Source organism: Macaca mulatta, chromosome 1 (assembly GCF_049350105.2).
Source record: "Macaca mulatta isolate MMU2019108-1 chromosome 1, T2T-MMU8v2.0, whole genome shotgun sequence".
Lineage (NCBI taxonomy): Eukaryota > Metazoa > Chordata > Mammalia > Primates > Cercopithecidae > Macaca > Macaca mulatta.
In genome coordinates this window covers 158,318,915-158,338,782 of record NC_133406.1, presented here as the reverse complement: position 1 = coordinate 158,338,782, position 19,868 = coordinate 158,318,915, and positions in this window count along the sequence as shown.

Genomic DNA, 19,868 nt, shown 5'->3' with positions numbered 1-19,868 from the left:
ATACAGCACACTGATAGATCTTGACTCTTTATCCAGTTTGCCATTCTGTGTCTTTTAATTGGGTCATTTAGTCCATTTACATTTAAGATTAATATTATTATGTGTGAATTTGATCCTGTCATCATGATACCAACTGGTTATTTTGCAGACTTATGTAGTTGCTTCATAGTGTCATTAATCTGTGTACTTCAGTTTTTTTTTTTTTTTTTTAATGACTAGTAATGTTTTTTCCTTTCCATATTTAGTGCTTCCTTCAGGAGCTCTTGCAAGGCAGGCCTCTTGGTGACAAATTCCCTCAGCATTTGCTTGTCTGAAAAAAACAGCCAGATAAGAAATTTTAGGTTGAAATTCTTTCCTTTAAGAATGTTGAATATTGGCTCCCAATCTCTTCTGGCTTGTAGTGTTTCCACTGAGAGGTGTGCTATTAGTTTGATGGGTTTGCCTTTATAGGTGACCTGGCCTTTCTCTCTGGCTGCCCTTAACATTTTTTCCCCTTCATTTCAACCCTGGAGAATCTGATGATTATGTGTCTTGGGGTTGAACTTCTTGTGGAGTATCTTACTGGGGTTCTCTGGATTTCCTGAATTTGAATGTTGGCCTGTCTTACTAGGTTGGGAAAGTTCTCCTGAATGATATCCTGAAGTGTGTTTTTCAACTCGGTTCTGTTTTCCCCATCTCTTTAGGTACCCCAATCAGTCATAGGTTCAGTCTTTTTACATAATCCCATAGTTCTTGAAGGTTTTGTTTGTTCCTTTTCATTCTTTTTCTCCAATCTTGTCTGCCTGCCTTATTTCAGCAAGATAGTCCTCAAGCTCTGATATCCTTTCTTTCACTTGGTCTATTTGGCTACTGATACTTGTGCTTGCATTGTGAAGTTCTCATGTTGTGTTTTTCAGTTCCATAAGGTAACTTACGTTTCTCTCAAAACTGGTTATTCTGGTTAACAGCTCTTGTAATATTTTATCGTGGTTCTTAGCTTCATTGCAATGGGTTAAAATATATTTCTTTAGCTCAGTGAAATTCATTATTACCCATCTTCTGAAGCCTTCTTCTGTCAATTCATCTCCACCTAAGCCCAGTTCTGTGCCCTTGCTGTGTAAGTGTTAAGATCATTTGGAGGAGAAGAGGCACTTGGCTTTTTGAGTTTTCAATGTTTTTGCTTTGATTCTTTCTCACATTCATGGGTTTATCTACCTTTGATCTGTGAGGATGTTGACATTTGGATGTAGTGTTTGTGGGGTCTTTTTTTTTTTTTTTTTTTTTTGATGCTGTTGTTGTTGCTTTCTGTTTGTTTCTTTTAGCAGTCAGGCCCATCTTCTGTGGGACTGCTGTGGTGTGCCAGGTGTCCATTCCAGACCCTATTTGCCTGTGTCCCTCTTGCACCTGGCACTTTGGGGTATCACCAGTGGAGGCTGCAGAACAGCAAACATGGCATTCTATCCTTCCTCTGGGAGCTCTGTTCCAGAGAGGCACCTACCTGATGCCAGCCAAAATGCTCCTGTATGAAGTGTCTGAAGATCCCTGTCAGGATGTCTCACCCAGACAGGAGGAATGGAATCTGAGATCCACTTAAATAAACAGTCTAGCTGCCCCTTGGCAAAGTAGGTGTGCTGCCCTGGGGGGGAATCCCCCTCATCTGGGCTGCCCTGACTCTGCAGAGCCAGCAGGCAGAAAAGACTAAGACCATTGATCCACAATACCACAGCTGTCCTTCCTTCTAGGGGCTTCTATAAGGGAGATCAGAATTCTATCCATAAACCCCTGGCTGGGAATGCTGATAATCCCTCAGGGAAACCCCACCCAGTGAGGAGGAATAGGTTGGGGTCCTGCTTAAAGAAGCATCCCGGCCATGAACTGTCAGAGCCACTGTGGTGTGCTGTGGGGAACTTCTCCCAGTCCAAACCGCCTGGTCTTGCTGGCAGTTGTGGCAAGGGAAAATGGCCGACTGGAGTCACAGTGATGGCGGCAGCCCTCCCCACCTCAAAACTCAGGCTTCTTAGGGAGTTTCTAGCTGGCTGTGCTGGCTGGCATGGATTCCAAGTGAGTGGGCTTTAGCTTTAGCTTTTGGGGTTCTGTGGGAGTGGGACCTGCTGATTGAGACTGCTTGGCTCCCTTGCTTCAATCCTCTTCCCATGGGAGTAGATGGATCTTCTGCATCACTGAAGTTCTGGAGCTGGAGTATGTGAAAATTCCTGTGTCTCAGTGCCTGCCCGAGTGGCCACCCACCCAAGCAACTGCAGTGAGTTTGTTAGCTCTGTGCTTGGGACCCAAAGCCTTGGCAGAATGGGCTCATGAGGGGACCTGCTGATCTGCAAGTTGCAAAGACCAGTGGGAAGAGTGTGGTTTTCAGGGTTGGGTAGCACAATCCCTCACCACCTTCCTTGACTGGGGAAGGGAGCTCCCTTTGCCCTGTGCAGCTCCTGGTGGGCCCTCGCTCCACCCTGTTTTGCTTCACTCTCCATGAGTCATGCCAACCACCTAGTCAGTCCCAATGAGAGAATCTGGGTATCTCAATTGAAGATGCAGAATTCTCTTGCTATTTTCATTCTTCTCTATGGGAGCCACAGAGTGGCGCTGTTTCTATTTGACCATCTTGTGCTACAGACCAGAGCTGTTTCTATTCTACATCTTGGCTGCTCCCCGCAGATGGATTCAAGCAAAAACCTAGAGGTCAGCTTTTTCCTTATAGAGTGCAGTGGATCTTAGGGTGTTCTGGATAATATCTGCCTAAAGTAGATGGATAAAATGATAAGACTTACTAGAGATGATCTCACAAGTCTTGAAATTTAGTAATGGGTAGAAAAGCATCGTGATTAAAGACTGAGAACTTTGGACTCAACATATTTCAGTGCAAATTTTACCTCTATCATTCAGCCACTGAATGGCTTTGGGCAAATGGCTTATCACTCTCCATCTTTGTTTTTGTGTCTATAAAATAGAAATCACAATTCCCATCTCTGAGTGTTTTTAGGATTAAATGAGTTAACACAGATGAAGTACCTAGTACAAACCCAGGTTATATTGGCATGCAATAAATGGAAGTTTCCCTAGGTAAACCTTTCCCCTCGTTTAATAATCTGCTTCCCTTTCCCCACCATTATGAGCTGCCAGAACAAATGCTATTTGGGGTATAATAGAAAATCTTTCTCAGATTTTTCTCCCACAGAGAACAAAGACTATAGCAAAAGGACCTCTATTCTTGGGCCATCATTATTCTCAGTGTCTAACTGACGTGGAGCAAATGCATGGCCATATTTGAATGCCCCGCTATTTCCTACAGCAGCAGTCAAGGTCAGAATGATACTATTGGCCATCAAAAAGTATAATCTGTTGGATCTTGAAAGGCTTTAACTAGAAATTCTTCCCCTTCTCATATGCACCATCCTAAAGGCCAGTCTCAAAGCTTTTTAGTTTCTCTTTAGACTTTTATTTTTGGTCCTACATACTGTTAGTGTGCATTGCCTTGAACTATTTGAAGTTCATTGTTTACTTTCTTCTTCTTTGGAGTGTATTTCAAGCATGTTATTCTTCATGGTCTTTTGTTAAATCTCTTAGAGGCCTTCAGGCTCTAAGACAACAATGAACTAAAAGTTAATGTGTTATTATTTTTCCCTTGCTTTAATTCCATCTTATATTTGAGATGGCTTAACCCAGGAGTGCCAAAGCTTTCAAATACCTGACTCTAAACCTGACACAACACTTTAAATTCCTCTCTGAATTCACAAAGACTCATAAATGAACCAGTGATTTTCCCAATGTTACAGAGTCTGAAATACAAAGCTTTAACCTGTGAATAGCTATATGGGAGAATCATGGGCAGAATGGTAAATGGTGACTTTTCCTGGCATGATAATGCCATGTGAAAAATGATGGCTTCTCCTAGATTACTTGTGGATTCACCTCATACCCTTTTCAGTAAACTTTAACTTCTTTATCTTTCCTGCTTAAGAAAGAATGGCTAAATATGAAACCACCTTTGCAAAATTATGACAGCAAGAGAAATCTGACACAGTTGACTCCATGTTGCTTCTAAGCTTCATGCTGTCCTTGGTCAATCCTGGGCATAGGCTAAGCTAATTTGGAGAGGAATTTAGTTATAGTTTAACCTTAAAGCAAGGACAATAATAGCTCCTTCCCAAACTAGATCACCTTTGTAAAACTAATGAAAGGCCACAAAGTTAGGATTGTGAGAGGGCTCTGAATTCTGATAAGAAGTAGACAACATTTCTATAATTCCTTACTGCTCAGGAGTCATGTATCCAGAGGTGACAGGATTTGTGACTTCCTCAGTTGCGCCTATGGATAACATCACCATTGTAGAACCTAAGCTTGATCTTTTGAGATTTTTTTCAGACATTTTTACAACAGATTGGCTCTGCCAGGACCTGTGACTCATGATTCAACTGGTCCTGTTGCCCTACCCAGAGGCAGCCTCAATACAAGAGGACCATTTTCCACACCCTATGATTTCATCCCCAACCAATCAGCAGCGCCCATTCCCTAGTCCCCCAGTCATCAAATTGTCCATAAAAACCCTAACCTTTGAGCCTTTAGGGAGACTGATTTGAATAACTCCAGTTTTTCCCATGTGTGCTGGCCTCGCACCAGTTAAATTCTTTCTCGACTGCAATGCCATGGTCTCAGTGAATTCATTTTGTCTGTGCAGCAGGCAGGAAAAATCTGTTAGATGATTACAAATTCTCTTTCTTTATTATTTATCTCTGTCTACACATGACACTAAAAAATCACCAATTTAGGCCGGGCACGGTGGCTCACGCTTGTAATACTAGCACTTTGGGAGGCCGAGGTGGGTGGATCACAAGGTCAGGAGATCGAGACCATCCTAGCTAACATGGGGAAACCCCATCTCTACTGAAAATACAAAAAATTATCCGGGCAAGGTGGTGGGTGCTTGTATTCCCAGCTACTCGGGAGGCTGAGGCGGGAGAATGGCATGAACTTGGGAGGCGGAGCTTGCAGTGAGCTGAGATCGTACCACTGCACTCCAGCCTGGGCAACAGAGAGAGACTCCATCTCAAAGAAACAAAAAATCACTAATTTAAAGAAATTGTTAAAAATCATGATTACTTCCCCCCAGGCTATATATGGGTAGGAGCCAAACCACCTGTGTTGAAGAGACACCTAAACTCAGTATGGTAGAGTATGCTAGGTACAGTCAGAGTAGAAACAGTATAGCTCAACCCTAAACTATTTATTACTTTTTAAAAATGTTTGTTTAGATTTTAATTTAATGCCCTTAATTTTCTAAATCTCGACTTAGTTTCTTGGATGGTACATCCTAATTATTGATCAATTACATCTTTAAATTCAATTTTTCCAAACTTGTGCCTGAAATGTATTGATGGCTTTATGCTATGATGTTACACATTGATGAAAGGGACAATAAGACCCAGAGTGTCTAGTTACCATAATGGTCCTGGCAATGCAGAGATTGCACACTTGGCTATGAGCTGAAAGCACACCTTTGGCATATCAGTTGCGCTGATGGATATTTTGATTTCATACTCAGGACTGTCAGTCTGAAATTTTGATCATAAGTACCAGAAGGAGTTTCAAAGTTACCTTGATAATGTTCTAGACACTGCTAGATAAAGTACATTATTGCGTTCAATGCAATGCATTTTACTAAAGAGTCTACATTTACAACATTGAATATCTTACAACAAAATCAGTGTAAGTTATGAATAAATGAATTTCATGTCATAACAGTTTACATTACAGAAAGTTGCTCCAATCTGGAGTACTATAGCATGTTTGCATTTTAGAGCTTTCAATTCTACTGGAAAATAGTTCAGTGTTTTAGATAATTAATATGATGCCTTACAAAATAGGTAAAGGTATTTTTAAAGTTAAAAAAAATCTCAGAAAAAAAGTTGGAAGAGAATTTGTCGTGATTATGGTGGAGGTTGGAAGACTAGAATTAAAACAAAACTGCCCTAATTGTAACTGCTCTGTTTATGATGGGTGTAAGACAACAGTGATGAATTATTTCCTCTCTTCTAGACTGGCTGCCTGCTTCCTTCTATGATTTCCAGATATAGACCAAAATGTACTAATGATGCTTCTCTGCTGTATTATATAACTGTTGACCTACAATCTATCTTGCAAAGGGGTTTCTAAAGGCTTATGAATGACAATAGCCATTTACAATAATCAGTATAGGATAATTAATTATTCATTCACCTAATTGCTTAGATTAAATGCCCCCTTCTGAGATGTTTAGGTCTTTCTTGATAAGGAAATCTAAGTGGTATTTTTTCTTAAATCTTTTATAATCAAGTACTGGTGTAGGCAGAGTCAGTGGCCCAGAAACCAAGATTCTTAACAAATACATTTACAAATAATGGATAGTTTTGGTTAGGTCATTTTAGAAGGCAAAGAAAGGAGAGAGTGACCGTTGAAAACTGATCACTAAATAATTGTCTTGTGTAATCTCATGAAGAGTTTAGAAAACAACTTTGTGCTCTAACAGTTGTTCATAAGAGATTATTAATTGAACTGCTATTTTTTCCCCAATGCACTTTCCATTATAAATGAAATGAAACATTTAAATACACACATAGGATAAAAAGCATTACTCTCAGCTTTTACAGCACTCTCTGATTTATTTGAGACTATGTCCTCTATCCTCGTGTCTGGTCATTTGAGATCTGCCAGGTAAGTAAATTAACAGACTGAGCATAAAGGTGTGAAGCTTTCTATAATTTTGAAAACAATGAAACTGTAGAAGACAATAGAACTTGCAGCAGTAACAGTGAAATGGCTTACTAAAGTGAATTAGTGGGTTGCACCAGATTTCATCTAGCTCTTTAACATATGTTTATCTATCCAGCTATCTATTTATCTATCTAATGTGTGTGTTTACACACAATACATAAATGTTATGCAAAAAGTGTATAGAAGCAGATGCCATACAAAGATTAAGTGTTATTTTTTATATGTCTCTAAAGTCTGTGTCTCAAATTAATACAATGGTTTGTCAGATTTTTCCATTGTTCCACTTCAAAGCATGCAATTATATTGCCTTAATTGGAAGCACTGATGTGTTTTCACCAAGGATGTTTGTTTGTATTCTGACTACTGAGATATAAATATGGGACCATTTGCTATTTTTAGTTTCCTACTAACATGGATTTAAAAAAAAAAACTTTTTATCTTTATAAACTGACACACTAAGTGTATCATCAGTTCAAAACTCTGAATTTATGGTAAATCTTAAAATCTTACTAGTTTTGAACTGAAATGGATCTTTATTCAAGGGTCCTGATAATACATAGCAGAAAGTATAACAGACAAATCCAGGGACTTGCTGACTTATGTGTTACCATAAATCCAACTGCCCTGTATTTTATCCAACAAGCTTTGGTGTCCATTTGACCAGAAGATCCTTAAATATTTTGTTATCTCTGATCAGTTTGGTCAGCAAGGATTTAAAATAACTTTTCAATAATCACATGTTGTTAGTGAAAATAGTTTGCTTCAAAACTTTGAGGATATAATCTCTCCACGGATTTTAGTGGAACAGCATTTTCATCTTGTCAGGTTATATCAGCATCAAATTATACTAATTCTCACCTAATAGGAATTATAGGCTTTTCTTTAACCCTGTGTATGTCATCAAGGTCCTGTTGACCAAAGCTGCACAGATTCTGCCTTTCCTCCCATATCTGCAGTCTCAGTGAGATGAATTAACCTGTTGACTCAAATTGTCTTTGCCATAGACTGAAGTAAACAGAACTTCTGGAAATGCCATTTCTGGCATTGACTAAGATCCAGGTACTATTTTAAGCATTCACATATATAAACTCATTTAACCTTCACAGCACACATAATGTGCATATGAATCGTTTCCTCATTTTACAGTTGAAGGAACCCAGACAAATGGAAGTGAAGGTACTATATGCTCTATTGAGGCTACTGTCCTTCAATAACAAAAATGTCTCCACCAATAATTAGTATATATCAAGTTTTCATTAGGAGACCATCATAGTGCCAACATTTTATTTGATTTTTCTCAATGTCTTTCTTCAAGACCCCTAGGGCTTTCTGTGAATGAGAATTCAGTCCAAACAGCTTCAAAATTGAGACAGTGGTGAAACAATAACTTGTTCCTTCATTCATCATTCATTCATTCATTCATTCGTTTAACAAATATCTTATTCACTGCACATCTTCTATGCACAAGGCACTTTCCTAGGCAGAAGGGCTAGAAAGGCACTCAGCGGCATTAGGTTATATTACACAACCAAATAAATGAGGTCATTACAGATTAGGGTGTGCAATTAGAAAAAAAAACCAAACAAACAGGAGGGAATATATTTAAAAATACAAAGAAGGTCTTCCTTTAGATAGGGATAGTTATAAAAAAGCTTTTCTGAGGAGGTGACATTTGAAATGAGAACTAAGGAGATGAGTCCTGTGAAAAGCCAGGAGAAAGGTATCAACAGGAACCTGATGAAAGTCAGAGCCTAGACTGTTCCAACTTACGGGAGGCAGTGTGACTGGAGCAGGGCAGTGGGTGAGGGCTGCACATCTATGATGAGGGTCAAGAGGCTGAAGCAGTCAGATCTTGCCATGGTAGCAGAAGCAGGTCCACCCAGTCAACTGCCCTGATGGGCTCCATCAGCAAAACACAACCTCAGAGGTGTTGGCTTCATTTGTTTTTGGTGAAGTCGTTCCATGCCAAATTTGCTAACTAGGTGTTATATGGTATCCCAGTAACAGGTATTTTAACCATTCTTTTTCACTCATGGTCCCAATCCTGTAACTAAAATGCAGCTGTAATTACTGACAACAAAACAACAAAAATATCAATAAAAAACAGTTCCAGAAAAGTTAAGTAACTTGCCCCAGGCTACAAGGTCATGAATGAGGAATGGAGTCTAGGCTCGGAGTCTTTCCACTATAAGACTCCATCTTAACAAACAAACAAACAACAAAAAACAAAACCATCGGGGTGGAGTTGCAGGTAGAAAGATACTATCAGTGCACCTTCAGTCACACTAGTCTAGGTCTCATCCTTCACTTAGTAGCTCCTCCTCTGATCATTCAAACTGTGAAAGACATGGGCATAGTCTGAGGCTCAGAGAACGTTTTAAGAATGTAACATTGGTCTGTGTGCAATGACATTCCTAATAGGCCTAGAGAGCGAAGTAGGGATTTCTACTTGGTTTGAGACTAAAAGGATGGAAGCTTTGTAGTTCCCCCTTGGTATTAGCATAATTCCCCTTTTTTTGTGTTCATGTTACATATGCATAGTTTTATTTTTAAAAATAGGGCCACTGTTTTCTCTCCCCAGAAATCTGAGCACTGATATCATATTGTACTTAGTTGTTCCATGGGACAAGATGGATTACAAGTCTGTGAATTCAAATGGTGGCCTATTGCTGCTTTTTAAATCACCAGAATCCTAAATGTTAATTTCACATATGCACATTTTAAACCATAATTAAATTGAACAGCAATCTGGTGGAAGGTTCCATCTTGCAGTACTCAGACTTTATTCTCAGACTCCTTGGGGACACTATAGTTTTCTTTTTCTGTTCAGCATTCTGCATTTGATATATCTCTTTTGGGTCATATTTTTCTGTGAAGTTATTTTAATTTAGGAGCATTTTTGTGGAAATAAATTCCTCACATTTTGGCCACTCTAATAGGATAAGAGTTGTGGAGAGGAGTGGAATAGGATGCACAGTGAGTTACAAAACAAACAAACAAACAAAAAAACCAGGTTCCTGACTGCTGTAACATGTGTGGCTTTACTTCATTGAGACTTGTTAACCGACTGACTCTAATGGAAGAAAAAAGGAAAGCACAAAGAGAGAAAAATTGTGTTCCGTAGTAGCATTCTTTCAGTTTGCCTTTTTTAAACATGTTTTTGTGGAGTCATGAGTTGAAAAATTTCTTTGGGTGACTGTAGTTTCTTAGGATCTCCACAGAATAACTTTCTCCCCACCAGTCTTGGGGAGTTCCACCAGGTGGAGAGGGTTCAGGATTTGGGGGAAGTATGTCATTAGAACTTTCTAGTTGCCTAGGATTGGCATAACCTAGAGTAGAAGCTCTCAAACGAGGACTTCATCTAGTAACATAATGATCTGGGAGGTTTCTAAATACAAAGCCCTAAAGTTTATATCCAATAATTCATCTTTAATAGGGCTGGGTTGGGATGGGAAGATGATAGAGAAGGTGGGGGGATAGGGGAAACTCAGGAATCCATGTAATTTTGTAAAGATTTCCTGCACATTCTAATGCACAACGTGTTTATGAATTACTGAGTAGAGAAACAAAGCCATAGGTAGAGGACAACTGTCATTCAGTAGCTAGGAAGTCCTCTTGTTTTCACTCAGCTCCACATGCAAGCAGGGGCCACCTTGCAGATGAGAGATTGTCCAGGCACTGAAGAGGGCAACTCTTTTCTCACTAGTGTTTCTTCCTTAATTTCTCTTTCTCTTCTCCTTATTCGTTTTCCTCCTTTTTAACCTCCTGACTCCTTCTTATTTATTTTTGAAGAAGGTAATTCACAGAAAATCATAGAAACACTGTGAAATATGGGCAGAAAATGTATTATGTGGACCACTATAATACTTATGTTTAAAAATCAAACTGTATTCTCTGAGATGAGCCTTTCATTCCTTACTGCATGTAATCTGCTCATCCTCTTCTTCTTGAGTGTGAGTGGGGTGTAGTGAGCCTGTTCCTTGTCCTTGTCTCTGGCTGACAGATTCTATACCACTAGCCAGCTCTTGTCACTCAACTTTCCTTCAAGTGAAGCCCAACACCTCAGGACCTTCCAAATCCTAATGCACATGTCTACTACTTTCATGAATCTGCTTTCACTGAGTCTGATTATTTTAGCACCTGCTTAAGACATTTTCTCTCGACATCATCTCCTACAGTGGATCTCAGCAATTTTGACCTCATGGTCCATCTGACGCTATGCTGTTGATGTGATTCTTTAGACACTCCACTATCTTTGGGTTAGTCCCCACCAATATGACCACTTTCTAGACTTCATCATCACATTGATCTTGAACCATCTGCCCTCTCTGGACATAACCTGTTTGCAGATTGTTTCCTTTTATTTTGAAAAATCCATAAAGATATTTTTTTTCCTTCATTAGGCCCCCTGGGCATTATAACTCTTTCAATAACTGCATCCAATTTACTTGCCCCCTCAAGATATTTTATATGGCATTAATCCATAAATGAAGTGGAGCCCTCATAGCCTAAACATCCTGTAAAGACCCCTCAATACTGTTATTTAGAGATTAAGTTCTCACACGAATTTTGGAGCAGACACAAGCATTCTAATCACAGCCCCAGTCATGAGGAGTAACATGATAGATGATAAACGTAAAGTCAGAGTTGAAGGGGGTTAGTGACCTTAACAAGTTGCTATTAAAATATCTTACTTTTGCAATTTAAAAGGAAGTGTGATCCTGTGAACATATCTTTAGGTCCTCTCCTAAGGATTTGGAAGATAGTCATGTCAGTGAGGGGCCCTGAAACTTCATTAACTTGAAAGTAAATTCATATGTGCAATGATGAGCATTTACATGGCTCTGATAAGTAAACATGGAATATTGGTCTAATCAAAATGATATTTTTTATTTCATTAATTCTTGCATGTGCTTTTTAATATACTTAAAAATAGGGATTATGATATAATAAATGATATCTTACAAATACTGTTGGCCAGGCAGCAATTCATAGTAAGGTTGTCATCAACTATGCAAGACAGCATGGGCTGGGCTTGGTGGCTCACGCCTGTAATCCTATCACTTTGGTAGGCTGAGTCAGGAGAATTGCTTGAGCTCAGGAGTTCAAGACCAGCCTGAAAAATGTAGTGAGACCTAATTTCTATTTTAAAAATATCAAAATAATTAGCCAGACTTGGTGGCGCACACCTGTATTTCCAGCTGCTTAGGAAACTGCATTGGGAGGATCATTTGAGCCTGGGAGATTGAGGCTGCAGTGAGCTGTGATTGCACCACTATGCTCTAGTCTGGGAGACAGAGCAAGACCCTACCTCAAAATAAACAAACAAATAAAATACAAATAGAAAGCAAGAACATAAAAAACTGCAGCATGCTGTATTGGAGGTGTCCTATAATTAGTTTGGTGGCAGCTACATGGTTATATACATAAATAAGGCATCAATGGTGTGGGAATAAAGTGAAGTAGTAAAGTAAGTGTAGCTGGTAATATTCTCGAAGAGGGAGAAAAAAATCTAGATAGCTGTGCATAATGCAAAACTCAATTGAAGACCAACATCAAAGTCTTTTGGTATTTTAAGAATTCTTCTATAAAAACTACATTGTCAACATTTTTGATGGTACAAAGGATGATAGTGTGGAATAACATTGATTGTAAGACTTAGTCAAATAAGTGATTTGAACATCAGATTCTGAATTTGAAAAAAATACTAGGTATACCTTTAACAATTTACTTTGCTCATATTTTTATGTTGAGTAAGAATGATACATTATGAAATTTATATATGATTAATTCTAAAAAATCTTTTTCAGTAAAAAGTCTATGTGATGAGAAAGTTTTGTATCATAGTTAATTCGCATAATTTTTCTTAGTACATAAAATGACAGTACACCTTAAAATCAATGGTCTCTTATATTGATCAAATATAGTATCTATAATGGGAGGCATGGCTGCCCACGTATGTGAGTGTTGGTGGGGAGTGGTGAAAATAATGTAAATTCTCATCTTCTCTAGAAGGAAGTTAATATAGATTGCCTAAACGTGAAAACTCAACAGTATAAGTGTACTATTGTATTAGTTCGCTTGGGCTTTCAAAACAAAATGCCACAGACTGGGTGGCTTAAAGAACAGAAATTTATTTTCTCACAATTCTGGAAGCTAGAAGTTCACGATGAAGTTGTCAGTAGTTATTATTCATTTTTAATAGCAAGTATGTATATTACAGGAAAGAGTCAAGAGAGGGGAAATTGACCATGATAAGATTGACTCCTCATCTTGAGAGGCAAATGGAGACTGGAGTATATGGAGTGGCTGGTTCTAGGAGACCCGGTATAGGAAGGTCTGGATGCCCAGGAGACAGATGTGGGACACGGGCTCTTAGAAGGTCTTTTGGAGATTGCTTCTATTTCTCAGTGAGATAATATGGAAAGTCATCCACTGAGGATGAAGACCAGGAAGAGATACTGGGAATTTGAGGAGAAGGAAAAATTGTGAAATAGTCATTTAGGAGAGAGAGTGAATTGACTGAGAGAGGCTGTAGGACTGATATGGGCACACTGAAGTTTAGCAGTCATGAATCTGAAGTAAAGCAGGCCAGCATGTGGCAGTTGATCCCAGGCCAGAGACGAGGGATGTAGAATGAGGAAAGGAAAGCATCTAGAATAGTTCCCAAATTTGTGCCCTGAGCAACAGGTAGAACTGGTGCCAGGGGATGTAAGTGGAGACACAAGTATAGATTGGGGAGTAGAAATGGTATGAATTGAGTTTTTAGGATGTTAACTAAAAAGTGCCTGTAGGATATCCAAGCGGTCTAGTATTCAGAATTTTAGGTTTGGTGAGATAAATTCACATCACCGACACATATAAACATGAATTGAATGCAGTTGGCCAGGTAGGATGTTTAAAATAAGCCTCATTGTAGTGTTTGCTGGGTGTAAGATGCCTGTGGGGGTGCTGAGTTATTAATGAGCATAGCATGAGAGTTATTCAGAAGTGGGGAAGCAAAGGGGTTTTTGCAGCATGAGAGGCAAACAGAGCTGAAGAGCTATACCCAATTGTTTGACTGAGGGTCATGGAGCGTTTGAGTCCACTGGTCCAACAGCTCCTCTGTATTGGTGTTGCTTTAATTTCCTTAACACCTATTACCATTTTACTTAAATACAAACCTATTTTAATTTATTTTGAAATCCTTTTTGAGTCAGATGTCAATTGAACAAATACCTAACTGAATATTGTATTCTTCCAGCTTTCCCTGTACACAGAAATATTTCTGTCACATAGAAGGTAGTTAACACATATGTGCCAACTGATTTATTGAAAGTACAAACAAAAATGTTTTTATCAAATTTGTTATGTTAAAAATCTATGATGTTATTATAATTGTATTTTGAAAGAAAATGCCTGTTTTTGAATATTTTTTCATAGATGTTAAAAACCTGATCCATAAATACACCATTTCCTTTAAGTTTCTCAGATTTTAACATCTACTTTCAGCTCAATTTTTAAACAGATCAAAATTGGAATAAATGACAATTAGAACAGGATCCAATTCATATGTACTTCTCTGGTTTAATTATAGGAACATTTTATGATATCTAACAGATTTATACAATAGAATTTAATGGTGCATCACATACATGACAAAACTGAAATATTGAAATGTTTTATAGTTAAATTATCTAGCAAACAATTATAGAAACCAATAGTGTCAAGAAAATGTTTAGGGAATAAATTAAAGCATTTGATCATATGCATTAAAGCATTGGGCATAGTCATATCAGAGGAAAGAATGTTTTAAAGGGAACCATGTTAATACATTTTTAATAATATTTTATAAGTATATAGTATTATGAAGTTAATCAGATCAACTTCATATGATAGTGCATTTTACATATTATTATTGAATCATATTCAAATTCAATGCTTTGTAATTGTATAAAACAGAACTGTCATTTTTAATTTTATAATATGCTAATAGTTAAATAATTTAGTATAAAAATTAATGTACCACTTTGATAATATACCAGGATTTATAGAAAATTAGTTTATTTTATCTTTTATTCCCAAATCCCTAAAATAGGTGTCAGTATGTGAAACTCAATTTATATTTTCTCTTATAAAGATTACTCTCGAGTGAATTTGAATATAATACTTTTGAGGATCTAATAAAAATTTCAACTTTGAAAATGAAAATGAGTGTATTGAAACATGATTTTCTGATCAATATGTGCGCTTATATTTTTGTGCTCTCTTGAGAGAGGGCTTTTTTCAACCCCAGGTTAGGTCATGTACAATGAGCAGTACTGGGATGGATTCAAATCCTTGCTTACTTATTTTGTGTTTGCTTGTATATGTCTGTGTGTGCGCAGTTATGGTTAACACAACTTCACATAATCTTATGTATTTACATTTGCTATTTCACTATCATTAGACAGAGATAACCCTTGCTGTATTTTATATACATCTTATTTTTCCTCCTACTCCCAATTCGTCACTTTGTATTACAGACTCTGTGTGTAATTACTTGGAGGATTCTTTCCTTTACATCTGTACATGGATGCAACTAATCATCTAGTAAAATTTTGGTTATCTGTATACTCAAATAGCTTTACCTTAAGAAGGCAGAATGTGTAGCAATTCTGAGCGCAAACTTTGCAGTTAGGGTTTACTCTGCCATTTTCCAGCTGTGTGATAAACTCTCTAAGTCTTAATTTCTCCTCTGTGATATAGGGATAACAATACACATAGGAAAATCTACATCATAGTGTTATCATAAATATAAAATGAAATAACATAGGTAAAACATTGAGCAACATGCTTTGCTTATGGTAAGTGGTTACTATACTGCCATTATTTTAATTAAGTTCAACTGGACTAACATTCACTTGGATGTTGTAGTGGACACCAATTGGAGTGTCTTTTTAGAACAGTATGATCTCCCTCTTTCTGAGAAAGGTGGGGATAGTCAGACGTACATAGTAATATGGCCTCTTTGATCAGAGTCAACAGGTCTAGGAGTAGAACCTGACCCTAACCATGCCAGTCAAGGTCCTTCTCTAGAAGTTTTCTTTTTTCTTTTCTTTTCTTTTTTCTTTTTCTTTTTTTTCTTTCTTTTTTTTTTTTTTTTTTTGAGATGGATTCTCACTCTTGTTGCCCAGGCTGGAGTGCAATGACTCAATCCCAGCTCTCTGCAACATTGCTTCCCAGGTTCAAGCATTTTTCTTGCCTCAGGCTCCCGAGTAGCTGGGATTACAGGCATGTGCCACCATGCCTGGCTAATTTTGTATTTTTTAGTAGAGATGGGGTTTCTCCATGTTGGTCAGGTTGGTCTTGAACTCCTGACCTCAGGTGATCCACCCGCCTCAGCCTCTCTAAGTGCTGAGATTACAAGGGTGAGCCACTGCATCCAGCCTAGAAGTTTTCAGACTAGAGATGGAGAAAGAGCTTTATTGAATCTCAGAGGGTGGAGCTAAAATATGTCACACTTAAACACTATAGGGAGCTTGTATAGTAGCATGTGAAGGGCTCAGAGAGAGAATATGGTTAAAGGCAGAAAGAAGCATTGCTTCAGTCTTTCATCCTGTGTTTATTAAGCACCTCTTTTCTAGATATAGCTATAGGCACTGAGGACACAACGGTGAGCAGCACCAGACAAGAGTCCTGTTTCTGGGGTTCATCAGCTGGTGTTGGAGATCAGTGTTACGGAATAAACACAACCAAGAGTGACTGACTGCACAGTAAGTGCTGTGAAGGGAGGGATAAAAGTCCATGACATCTTCTACAGAAGAAAGCAGATGTAGCCTAGGGAGTCAGAGAAGTCTTCTGGGAGTAAGTCACACTGGAGCTGATACAAAGAATCAGAAGTAGCTATCTAGGTAAAGATGGAGAGAAAGGTGAATCAGGTATGGGGGAGAAACATGGAGAAAGAATCCAGGCATTGGCTGGGTGTAGTGGTTCATGCCTGTAATCCCAGCACTTTGGGAGGCCAACGCGGGAGGATCACCTGAGGTCAGGAGTTTGACACCAGCCTGGCCAATATGGTGAAACCCCGTCTCTACTAAAAATACAAAAATTAGCCAGGCATGGTGGCGGACACCTCTAATCCCAGCTACTCGGGAAGCTGAGGCAGGAGAATCACTTGAACCCGGGAGACTGAGGTTGCAGTGAGCCGAGATCATGCCATTACACTCCAGCCTGGACAGCAAGAGTGAAACTCCGTCTCCAAAAAAAATAAAAAAATTTAAAAAAAAAGGCAGGGAGGAACACGTAGCCTTTAAGAAACTGAAAAGAAAAGTTAAGTGTGGAATGGAGGTTCAGAAAATAGGCTCTGGATTCAAATTATGTGGCTTCAAACAGAGACCTACTAATAATTAGCTGTGGCTCTTTGGGTAAATTGTTTAAACACACTCTGCATCAGTTTCCTCAACTGCTTAAGGGGATGACATAGCAATCTCAACGTGGGCTGTGAGGACTGAGTTAAATATTATATGCAGAGCAGTAAGCACAATGTGTTCAGCATGCGTTAAGTGTTCAATGTCTACGGACAGTCTCTGACTTATGCTGGTTCAACTTACTATTTTTCAACTAGATGGTGAGAAAGCAATAAACATTCAGTAGAAACTGTATTTTCCGTATCCATACAACCATTCCGTTTTTCACTTTCAACACAGTATTCAATAAATTACATGAGACAGTCAATAATTTATTGTAAAATAACCTGTGTGTTAGATGATTTTGCCCAACTATGGGCTAGTGTAAGTGCTCTGAGCACATTTAAAGGTAGGCTAGTCTATGACGTTCAGTAGGTTAGATGTATTAAATGCATTTTTGGCTTACAATATTTTCATCTTATGATGTGTTTATCGGGATGTAATCCCGTTGTAAGTAAAGGAGCATCTGTATCTGCTATCATAGAGGGTAAGAGTGCTGGAAAAGTAGGCTGAGAAGTAGCCGAGTGCATGAGAGCTTATCAGATTTCCATTTTGGAAAGATCACCACGTCTGCAAAGTAGAAAAAAGATTTGACAGAGACAAGATTAGATAGAGAAGCCAGTTAGGAGGCAATGGCCATGCTACAAGGCTAGGTAACGGTAGCTTGGATGCGGATGATGACAGTGGAGAGGACAGATTTTAAAGTGTTTGGGAAGTGAAATCTGTAGGACTTGGAGACAAACTGGAAGTAGAATGTAACAGAGAGGAAGGTGTCAGGAGAAGCAGGAAAGCTCTAAGAGGTGAAGGAAGAGGTGAAAGGTCAGGAAATGCAAGTACAAACAATTATAATTCAGGATAATAAGTCTTACTGAGGAAATGGGAGCAAATTGCTATGAGAACCCAGGAGAGAGTATGTTTGTAAACAGTCTGAGGGTCCCTGGGTATTTCCTTTACAGATTTTGGGAAATTGCTGGTTTTTTGAACTCACTGTCAAAATAGACCAAAAATAATGTTGAGATTATGTTCTTACGCTTTTCTCCAAAAAATCAAGTGGTGACTCACTGAAAGCACAACATTTCTATATCTGAGTGCTTTATCTTTATGCTTCATTATTTTGTCAAAACTCTGAGGCCACCATCCTTAGCAAACTAACACAGGAACAGAAAAACAAACACTGCATATTCTCACTTACAAATCAGAGCTAAATGATGAGAATAAATGAACACAAAGAAGGGAACAACCAATGCTGGGGCTGACTTGGAGGTGGAGGGCAGGAGGAGGGAGAGAATCAGAAAAAATAACTGTTGGGTACTAGGCTTAGTACCTGTGTGATGAAATAATCAGTACAACAAATACCTGTGACATGAGTTTACCTATATCACAAACCTGCACATGTACCCCTGAACCTAAAATAAAAGTTAAAATAACAACAACAACTCTTCTGCACTTCACTATACAATATTCAATGCTGATTTTCAGATACAAAACTATAATTAGGAAAAGCAAGCATTTCTGATAGACAGTGCAGACAACAGATATTGGACCCTTAATGGATCTTACCAAGCAGATAGTTATTCTGTCTTCCCTGAGGGAAGTAAGCAGAGGGGTGGAGTGGGGGCAGTGTTCACTCCATGCTCTGTTCCTTCTGTGAGAGAAGAATTTCCTCTAGGGCAGTGGCCCCCAACCTCTTTGGCACCAGGGGCTGGTTTTGTGGAAGACAATTTTTTTTCCACGGACCAGATGGTGGAGGGAGATGATTTGGGAATGATTCAAGTGCATTACATTCGTTGTGCATTTTATTCCTGTTATTGTTCCATTGTAATATATAATGAAATAATTATACAACTCACCATAATGTAGAACCAGTGGGAGCTCTGAGCTTGTTTTCCTGCAACTAGATGGTCTCATCTGGGGCTGATGGAAGACAGTGACAGACCATTAGGCATTGGATTCTCATAAGGAGCGTGCAACCGAGATCCCGTGCGTGCACAGTTCACAATAGGGTTTGTGCTCCTATGAGAATCTAATGCTGCTGCTGATCTGATGGGAGGCGGAGCTTAGGTGGGAATGCAAGTGATGGGGAGCAGCTGTAAATACAGATGAAGCTTTGCTTTGCTCACCTGCTGCTCACCTCCCTCTGTGCAGCCCGGCTCCTGCTGTACCATCCATGGTTAGAGGCTGAGGATCCCTGCTCTAGGGAATCTAGAGGCAAACGTACAAGCATGTCCCCCACAGCAGGATGATGCAGCAAGTTAACACTAAAGAATTGAATGAAGTTTCTTCTGAATGTGTGAGAGCTATACTTCATTTTTCATAAAACAACAAAAGAAATTAGGCAAAAAATACTTTCTTATTTAATAATTTGGAGTTTATGCAAACAAAAAAATAAATAATGCAAGTTTTAAAAATGCTAATAAAATTTGTATTTCTGAAAATTGATTCAAAAATATATATCATTGTTTGACAAAGAATAGCTGTAATAATAAACTGTAGTTTTACTAAAATGATAAAATTCACTGGAGGATATAAAAAAGAGGCAGCAATATTACACAATCTTTAGTTAGGAAACTGAAAAAAAAATTAAATAAAAACTCAAACCACGAAATCCCTAGCTAATGTTGACTATCCAAACACCTAGTTCTATTTTTTAAACGCAGTTTTGTCTGTCTGTCTGTTTTGTTTTATATCGTGATTTAAGATGTC